This window comes from Osmia lignaria, unplaced genomic scaffold (genome assembly GCF_051020975.1).
Source record: "Osmia lignaria lignaria isolate PbOS001 unplaced genomic scaffold, iyOsmLign1 scaffold0034, whole genome shotgun sequence".
Taxonomy (NCBI): Eukaryota; Metazoa; Arthropoda; class Insecta; order Hymenoptera; family Megachilidae; genus Osmia; species Osmia lignaria.
The window spans coordinates 1,147,380-1,157,153 of NW_027478175.1; positions in this window are offsets into that span (position 1 = coordinate 1,147,380).

Here is a 9,774-nt window from a genome sequence, read left to right on the forward strand (position 1 = left end):
GACATATTTCGAGATATTTCTTCTTCTTGTTGTTCTTCTTCTGCACAGCTAAGCTGGAAGTGGCATTTACAGCTCGCAATAGTGCAGAGTTATCTCAAAGAAAGGGGCCACGGTGTTTCTGTATCTCTATTATGTTGGTGCGGCTTCGGAACTTTTAAATATCTCGATATATCTCGAAAACTACGCTTCTGATCAAAAAATATCATAGAACATAAAAAGTAGGAAACTTAATTCTCTACAAAAAGGGTCTCTTAACATTTTGCCATAGCTCGCTTCGTTTCCGAGATATTTGCAGATATATCTCAAGGGAAGTGGCCTGACGGACATATTTCGAGATATTTCTTCTTCTTGATGTTCTTCTTCTGCACAGCTAAGCTCGAAGTGGCATTTGCAGCTCGCAATAGTGCAGAGTTATCGCAAAGACAGGGGCCACGGTGTTTCTGTATCTCTATTATGTTTGTGCGGCTTCGGAACTTTTAAATATCTTGATATATCTCGAGAACTACGCATCTGATCAAAAAATATCATAGAACATAAAAAGTAGGAAACCTAATTTTCTACAAAAAAGGTCTCTTAACATTTTGCCGTAGCTCGCTTCGTTTCCGAGATATTTGCAGATTTATCTCAAGGGAAGGGGCCTGACGGACATATTTCGAGATATTTCTTCTTCTTGTTGTTCTTATTCTGTACAGCTAAGCTGGAAGTGGCATTTGCAGCTCGCAATAGTGCAGAGTTATCTCAAAGAAAGGGGCCACGGTGTTTCTGTATCTCTATTACGTTGGTGCGGCTTCGGAACTTTTAAATATCTTGATATATCTCGAGAACTACGCATCTGATCAAAAAATATCATAGAACATAAATAGTAGGAAACTTAATTCTCTACAAAAAAGGTCTCTCAACATTTTGCCATAGCTCGCTTCGTCTCCGAGATATTTGCAGATTTATCTCAAGGGAAGGGGCCTGACGGACATATTTCGAGATATTTCTTCTTCTTGTTGTTCTTCTTCTGTACAGCTAAGCTGGAAGTGGAATATGCAGCTCGCAATAGTGCAGAGCTATCTCAAAGAAAGGGGCCACGGTGTTTCTGTATCTCTATTATGTTGGTGCGGCTTCGGAACCTTTAAATATCTTGATATATCTCGAGAACTACGCATCTGATCAAAAAATATCACAGAACATAAAAAGTAGGAAACTTAATTCTCTACAAAAAAGGTCTCCTAACATCTTGCCATAGCTCGCTTCGTTTCCGAGATATTTGCAGATTTATCTCAAGGGAAGGGGCCTGACGGACATATTTCGAGATATTTCTTCTTCTTGTTGTTCTTCTTCTGCACAGCTAAGCTGGAAGTGGCATTTACAGCTCGCAATAGTGCAGAGTTATCTCAAAGAAAGGGGCCACGGTGTATCTGTATCTCTATTATGTTGGTGCGGCATCGGAACTTTTAAATATCTTGATATATCTCGAGAACTACGCATGTGATCAAAAAATATCACAGAACATAAAAAGTAGGAAACTTAATTCTCTACAAAAAAGGTCTCTTAACATTTTGCCATAGCTCTCTTCGTTTCCGAGATATTTGCAGATTTACCTCAAGGGAAGGGGCCTGACGGACATATTTCGAGATATTTCTTCTTCTTGTTGTTCTTCTTCTGCACAGCTAAACTGGAAGTGGCATTTCCAGCTCACAATAGTGCAGAGTTATCTCAAAGAAAGGGGCCACGGTGTTTCTGTATCTCTATTATGTTGGTGCGGCTTCGGAACTTTTAAATATCTTGATATATTTCGAGAACTACGCATCTGATCAAAAAATATCATAGAAGATAAAAAGTAGGAAACCTAATTCTCTACAAAAAAGGTCTTTTAACATTTTGCCATAGCTCTCTTCGTTTCCGAGATATTTGCAGATTTATCTCAAGGGAAGGGGCCTGTCGGACATATTTCGAGATATTTCTTCTTCTTGTTGTTCTTCTTCGGCACAGCTAAGCTGGAAGTGGCATTTGCAGGTCGCAATAGTGCAGAGTTATCTCAAAGAAAGGGGCCACGGTGTTTCTGTATCTCTATTAGGTTGGTGCGGCTACGGAACTTTTAAATATCTCGATATATCTCGAGAACTACGCATCTGATCAAAAAATATCATAGAACATAGAAAGTAGGAAACTTAATTCTCTACAAAAAAGGTATCTTAACATTTTGCCATAGCTCGCTTCGTTTCCGAGATATTTGCAGATTTATCTCAAGGGAAGGTGCCTGACGGACATATTTCGAGATACTTCTTCTTCTTGTTGTTCTTCTTCGGCACAGCTAAGCTGGAAGTGGCATTTGCAGGTCGCAATAGTGCAGAGTTATCTCAAAGAAAGGGGCCACGGTGTTTCTGTATCTCTATTATGTTGGTGCGGCTTCGGAACTTTTAAATATCTTGATATATCTCGAGAACTACGCATCTGATCAAAAAATATCATAGAACATAAAAAGTAGGAAACTTAATTCTCTACAAATAAGGTCTCTTACCATTTTGCCATAGCTCGCTTCGTTTCCGAGATATTTGCAGATATATCTCAAGGGAAGGGGCCTGTCGGACATATTTCGAGATATTTCTTCTTCTTGTTGTTCTTCTTCTGCACAGCTAAGCTGGAAGTGGCATTTACAGCTCGCAATAGTGCAGAGTTATCTCAAAGAAAGGGGCCACGGTGTTTCTGTATCTCTATTATGTTGGTACGGCTTCGGAACTTTTAAATATCTTGATATATCTCGAGAACTACGCATCTGATCAAAAAATATCATAGAACATAAAAAGTAGGAAACCTAATTCTCTACAAAAAAGGTCTCTTAACATTTTGCCATAGCTCTCTTCGTTTCCGAGATATTTGCAGATTTATCTCAAGGGAAGGGGCCTGACGGACATATTTCGAGATATTTCTTCTTCTTGTTGTTCTTCTTCTGTACAGCTAAGCTGGAAGTGGCATTTGCAGCTCGCAATAGTGCAGAGTTATCTCAAAGAAACGGGCCACGGTGTTTCTGTATCTCTATTACGTTGGTGCGGCTTCGGAACTTTTAAATATCTTGATATATCTCGAGAACTACGTATCTGATCAAAAAATATCATACAACATAAATAGTAGGAAACTTAATTCTCTACAAAAAAGGTCTCTCAACATTTTGCCATAGCTCGCTTCGTTTCCGAGATATTTGCAGATTTATCTCACGGGAAGGGGCCTGACGGACATATTTCGAGATATTTCTTCTTCTTGTTGTTCTTCTTCGGCACAGCTAAGCTGGAAGTGGCATTTGCAGGTCGCAATAGTGCAGAGTTATCTCAAAGAAAGGGGCCACGGTGTTTCTGTATCTCTATTAGGTTGGTGCGGCTTCGGAACTTTTAAATATCTCGATATATCTCGAGAACTACGCATCTGATCAAAAAATATCATAGAACATAGAAAGTAGGAAACTTAATTCTCTACAAAAAAGGTATCTTAACATTTTGCCATAGCTCGCTTCGTTTCCGAGATATTTGCAGATTTATCTCAAGGGAAGGTGCCTGACGGACATATTTCGAGATACTTCTTCTTCTTGTTGTTCTTCTACTGCACAGCTAAGCTGGAAGTGGCATTTGCAGGTCGCAATAGTGCAGAGTTATCTCAAAGAAAGGGGCCACGGTGTTTCTGTATCTCTATTATGTTGGTGCGGCTTCGGAACTTTTAAATATCTCGATATATCTCGAAAACTACGCTTCTGATCAAAAAATATCATAGAACGTAAATTGTAGGAAACATAATTCTCTACAAAAAAGGTCTCTTAACATTCTGCCATAGCTCGCTTCGTTTCCGAGATATTTGCAGATTTATCTCAAGGGAAGTGGCCTGACGGACATACTTCGAGATATTTCTTCTTCTTGTTGTTCTTCTTCTGCACAGCTAAGCTCGAAGTGGCATTTGCAGCTCGCAACAGTTCAGAGTTATCTCAAAGAAAGAGGCCACGGTGTTTCTGTACCTCTATTATGTTGGTGCAGCTTCGGAACTTTTAAATATCTTGATATATCTCGAGAACTACGCATCTGATCAAAAAATTTCATAGAACATAAAAAGTAGGAAACTTAATTCTCTACAAAAAGGGTCTCTTAACATTTTGCCATAGCTCGCTTCGTTTCCGAGATATTTGCAGATTTATCTCAAGGGAAGTGGCCTGACGGACATATTTCGAGATATTTCTTCTTCTTGATGTTCTTCTTCTGCACAGCTAAGCTCGAAGTGGCATTTGCAGCTCGCAATAGTGCAGAGTTATCGCAAAGAAAGGGGCCACGGTGTTTCTGTATCTCTATTATATTTGTGCGGCTTCGGAACTTTTAAATATCTTGATATATCTCGAGAACTACGCATCTGATCAAAAAATATCATACAACATAAAAAGTAGGAAACCTAATTTTCTACAAAAAAGGTCTCTTAACATTTTGCCATAGCTCGCTGCGTTTCCGAGATATTTGCAGATTTATCTCAAGGGAAGGGGCCTGACGGACATATTTCGAGATATTTCTTCTTCTTGTTGTTCTTCTACTGCACAGCTAAGCTGGAAGTGGCATTTGCAGGTCGCAATAGTGCAGAGTTATCTCAAAGAAAGGGGCCACGGTGTTTCTGTATCTCTATTATGTTGGTGCGGCTTCGGAACTTTTAAATATCTCGATATATCTCGAAAACTACGCTTCTGATCAACAAATATCATAGAACGTAAATTGTAGGAACCATAATTCTCTACAAAAAAGGTCTCTTAACATATTGCTATAGCTTGCTTCGTTTCCGAGATATTTGCAGATTTATCTCAAGGGAAGGGGTCTGACGGACATATTTCGAGATATTTCTTCTTCTTGTTGTTCTTCTTCTGCACAGCTAAGCTCGAAGTGGCATTTGCAGGTCGCAATAGTGCAGAGTTATCTCAAAGCAAGGGGCCACGGTGTTTCTGTATCTCTATTATGTTGGTGCGGCTTCGGAACTTTTAAATATCTTGATATATCTCGAGAACTACGCATCTGATCAAAAAATATCATAGAACGTAAAAAGTAGGAAACTTCATTGTCTACAAAAAAGGTCTCTTAACATTTTCCCATAGCTGGCATCGTTTCCGAGATATTTGCAGATTTCGCTCAAGGGAAGGGGCCTGACGGACATATTCCGAGATATTTCTTCTTCTTGTTGTTCCTCTTCTGCACAGCTAAGCTGGAAGTGGCATTTGCAGCTCGCAATAGTGCAGAGTTATCTCAAAGAAAGAGGCCACGGTGTTTCTGTATCTCTATTATGTTGGTGCGGCTTCGGAACTTTTAAATATCTCGATATATCTCGAAAACTACGCTTCTGATCAAAAAATATCAGAGAACGTAAATTATAGGAAACATAATTCTCTACAAAAAAGGTCTCTTAACGTTTTGCCATAGCTCGCTTTGTTTCCGAGATATTTGCAGATTTATCTCAAGGGAAGGGGCCTGACGGACATATTTCGAGATATTTCTTCTTCTTGTTGTTCTTCTTCGGCACAGCTAAGCTGGAAGTGGCATTTGCAGGTCGCAATAGTGCAGAGTTATCTCAAAGAAAGCGGCCACGGTGTTTCTGTATCTCTATTATGTTGGTGCGGCTTCGGAACTTTTAAATATCTCGATATATCTCGAAAACTACGCTTCTGATCAAAAAATATCATACAACGTAAATTATAGGAAACATAATTCTCTACAAAAAAGGTCTCTTAACATTTTGCCATAGCTCGCTTCGTTTCCGAGATATTTGCAGATTTATCTCAAGGGAAGGGGTCTGACGGACATATTTCGAGATATTTCTTCTTCTTGTTGTTCTTCTTCTGCACAGCTAAGCTCGAAGTGGCATTTGCAGCTCGCAATAGTGCAGAGTTATCGCAAAGAAAGGGGCCACTGTGTTTCTGTATCTCTATTATGTTGGTGCGGCTTCGGAACTTTTAAATAGCTTGATATATCTCGAGAACTACGCATCTGATCAAAAAATATCATAGAACATAAAAAGTAGGAAACCTAATTTTCTACAAAAAAGGTCTCTTAACATTTTGCCGTAGCTCGCTTCTTTTCCGAGATATTTGCAGATTTATCTCAAGGGAAGGGGCCTGACGGACATATTTCGAGATATCTCTTCTTCTTGTTGTTCTTCTTCTGCACAGCTAAGCTGGAAGTGGCATTTGCAGTGCGCAATAGTGCAGAGTTATCTCAAAGAAAGGGGCCACGGTGTTTCTGTATCTCTATTATGTGGGTGCGGCTTCGGAACTTTTAAATATCTTGATATATCTGGAGAACTACGCATCTGATAAAAAAATATCATACAGCGTAAAAAGTAGGAAACTTAATTCTCTACAAAAAAGGTCTCTTAACATTTTCCCATAGCTGGCATCGTTTCCGAGATATTTGCAGATTTCGCTCAAGGGACGGGGCCTGACGGACATATTCCGAGATATTTCTTCTTCTTGTTGTTCCTCTTCTGCACAGCTAAGCTGGAAGTGGCATTTGCAGGTCGCAATAGTGCAGAGTTATCTCAAAGAAAGGGGCCACGGTGTTTCTGTATCTCTATTATGTTGGTGCGGCTTCGGAACTTTTAAATATCTCGATATATCTCGAAAACTACGCTTCTGATCAAAAAATATCATAGAACGTAAATTGTAGGAAACATAATTCTCTACAAAAAAGGTCTCTTAACATTCTGCCATAGCTCGCTTCGTTTCCGAGATATTTGCAGATTTATCTCAAGGGAAGTGGCCTGACGGACATACTTCGAGATATTTCTTCTTCTTGTTGTTCTTCTTCTGCACAGCTAAGCTCGAAGTGGCATTTGCAGCTCGCAACAGTTCAGAGTTATCTCAAAGAAAGAGGCCACGGTGTTTCTGTACCTCTATTATATTTGTGCGGCTTCGGAACTTTTAAATATCTTGATATATCTCGAGAACTACGCATCTGATCAAAAAATATCATAGAACATAAATAGTAGGAAACTTAATTCTCTACAAAAAAGGTCTCTCAACATTTTGCCATAGCTCGCTTCGTTTCCGAGATATTTGCAGATTTATCTCACGGGAAGGGGCCTGACGGACATATTTCGAGATATTTCTTCTTCTTGTTGTTCTTCTTCGGCACAGCTAAGCTGGAAGTGGCATTTGCAGGTCGCAATAGTGCAGAGTTATCTCAAAGAAAGGGGCCACGGTGTTTCTGTATCTCTATTAGGTTGGTGCGGCTTCGGAACTTTTAAATATCTCGATATATCTCGAGAACTACGCATCTGATCAAAAAATATCATAGAACATAGAAAGTAGGAAACTTAATTCTCTACAAAAAAGGTATCTTAACATTTTGCCATAGCTCGCTTCGTTTCCGAGATATTTGCAGATTTATCTCAAGGGAAGGTGCCTGACGGACATATTTCGAGATACTTCTTCTTCTTGTTGTTCTTCTACTGCACAGCTAAGCTGGAAGTGGCATTTGCAGGTCGCAATAGTGCAGAGTTATCTCAAAGAAAGAGGCCACGGTGTTTCTGTATCTCTATTATGTTGGTGCGGCTTCGGAACTTTTAAATATCTCGATATATCTCGAAAACTACGCTTCTGATCAAAAAATATCAGAGAACGTAAATTATAGGAAACATAATTCTCTACAAAAAAGGTCTCTTAACGTTTTGCCATAGCTCGCTTTGTTTCCGAGATATTTGCAGATTTATCTCAAGGGAAGGGGCCTGACGGACATATTTCGAGATATTTCTTCTTCTTGTTGTTCTTCTTCGGCACAGCTAAGCTGGAAGTGGCATTTGCAGGTCGCAATAGTGCAGAGTTATCTCAAAGAAAGGGGCCACGGTGTTTCTGTATCTCTATTATGTTGGTGCGGCTTCGGAACTTTTAAATATCTCGATATATCTCGAAAACTACGCTTCTGATCAAAAAATATCATACAACGTAAATTATAGGAAACATAATTCTCTACAAAAAAGGTCTCTTAACATTTTGCCATAGCTCGCTTCGTTTCCGAGATATTTGCAGATTTATCTCAAGGGAAGGGGTCTGACGGACATATTTCGAGATATTTCTTCTTCTTGTTGTTCTTCTTCTGCACAGCTAAGCTCGAAGTGGCATTTGCAGCTCGCAATAGTGCAGAGTTATCGCAAAGAAAGGGGCCACTGTGTTTCTGTATCTCTATTATGTTGGTGCGGCTTCGGAACTTTTAAATAGCTTGATATATCTCGAGAACTACGCATCTGATCAAAAAATATCATAGAACATAAAAAGTAGGAAACCTAATTTTCTACAAAAAAGGTCTCTTAACCTTTTGCCGTAGCTCGCTTCTTTTCCGAGATATTTGCAGATTTATCTCAAGGGAAGGGGCCTGACGGACATATTTCGAGATATCTCTTCTTCTTGTTGTTCTTCTTCTGCACAGCTAAGCTGGAAGTGGCATTTGCAGTGCGCAATAGTGCAGAGTTATCTCAAAGAAAGGGGCCACGGTGTTTCTGTATCTCTATTATGTGGGTGCGGCTTCGGAACTTTTAAATATCTTGATATATCTGGAGAACTACGCATCTGATAAAAAAATATCATACAGCGTAAAAAGTAGGAAACTTAATTCTCTACAAAAAAGGTCTCTTAACATTTTCCCATAGCTGGCATCGTTTCCGAGATATTTGCAGATTTCGCTCAAGGGACGGGGCCTGACGGACATATTCCGAGATATTTCTTCTTCTTGTTGTTCCTCTTCTGCACAGCTAAGCTGGAAGTGGCATTTGCAGGTCGCAATAGTGCAGAGTTATCTCAAAGAAAGGGGCCACGGTGTTTCTGTATCTCTATTATGTTGGTGCGGCTTCGGAACTTTTAAATATCTCGATATATCTCGAAAACTACGCTTCTGATCAAAAAATATCATAGAACGTAAATTGTAGGAAACATAATTCTCTACAAAAAAGGTCTCTTAACATTCTGCCATAGCTCGCTTCGTTTCCGAGATATTTGCAGATTTATCTCAAGGGAAGTGGCCTGACGGACATACTTCGAGATATTTCTTCTTCTTGTTGTTCTTCTTCTGCACAGCTAAGCTCGAAGTGGCATTTGCAGCTCGCAACAGTTCAGAGTTATCTCAAAGAAAGAGGCCACGGTGTTTCTGTACCTCTATTATGTTGGTGCAGCTTCGGAACTTTTAAATATCTTGATATATCTCGAGAACTACGCATCTGATCAAAAAATTTCATAGAACATAAAAAGTAGGAAACTTAATTCTGAACAAAAAGGGTCTCTTAACATTTTGCCATAGCTCGCTTCGTTTCCGAGATATTTGCAGATTTATCTCAAGGGAAGTGGCCTGACGGACATATTTCGAGATATTTCTTCTTCTTGATGTTCTTCTTCTGCACAGCTAAGCTCGAAGTGGCATTTGCAGCTCGCAATAGTGCAGAGTTATCGCAAAGAAAGGGGCCACGGTGTTTCTGTATCTCTATTATATTTGTGCGGCTTCGGAACTTTTAAATATCTTGATATATCTCGAGAACTACGCATCTGATCAAAAATATCATAAAACATAAAAAGTAGGAAACTTAATTCTCTACACAAAAGGTATCTTAACATTTTGCCATAGCTCGCTTCGTTTCCGAGATATTTGCAGATTTATCTCAAGGGAAGGGGCCTGACGGACATATTTCGAGATATTTCTTCTTCTTGTTGTTCTTCTTCTGTACAGCTAAGCTGGAAGTGGCATTTGCGGCTCGCACTAGTGCAGAGTTATCTCAAAGAAAGGGGCCACGGTG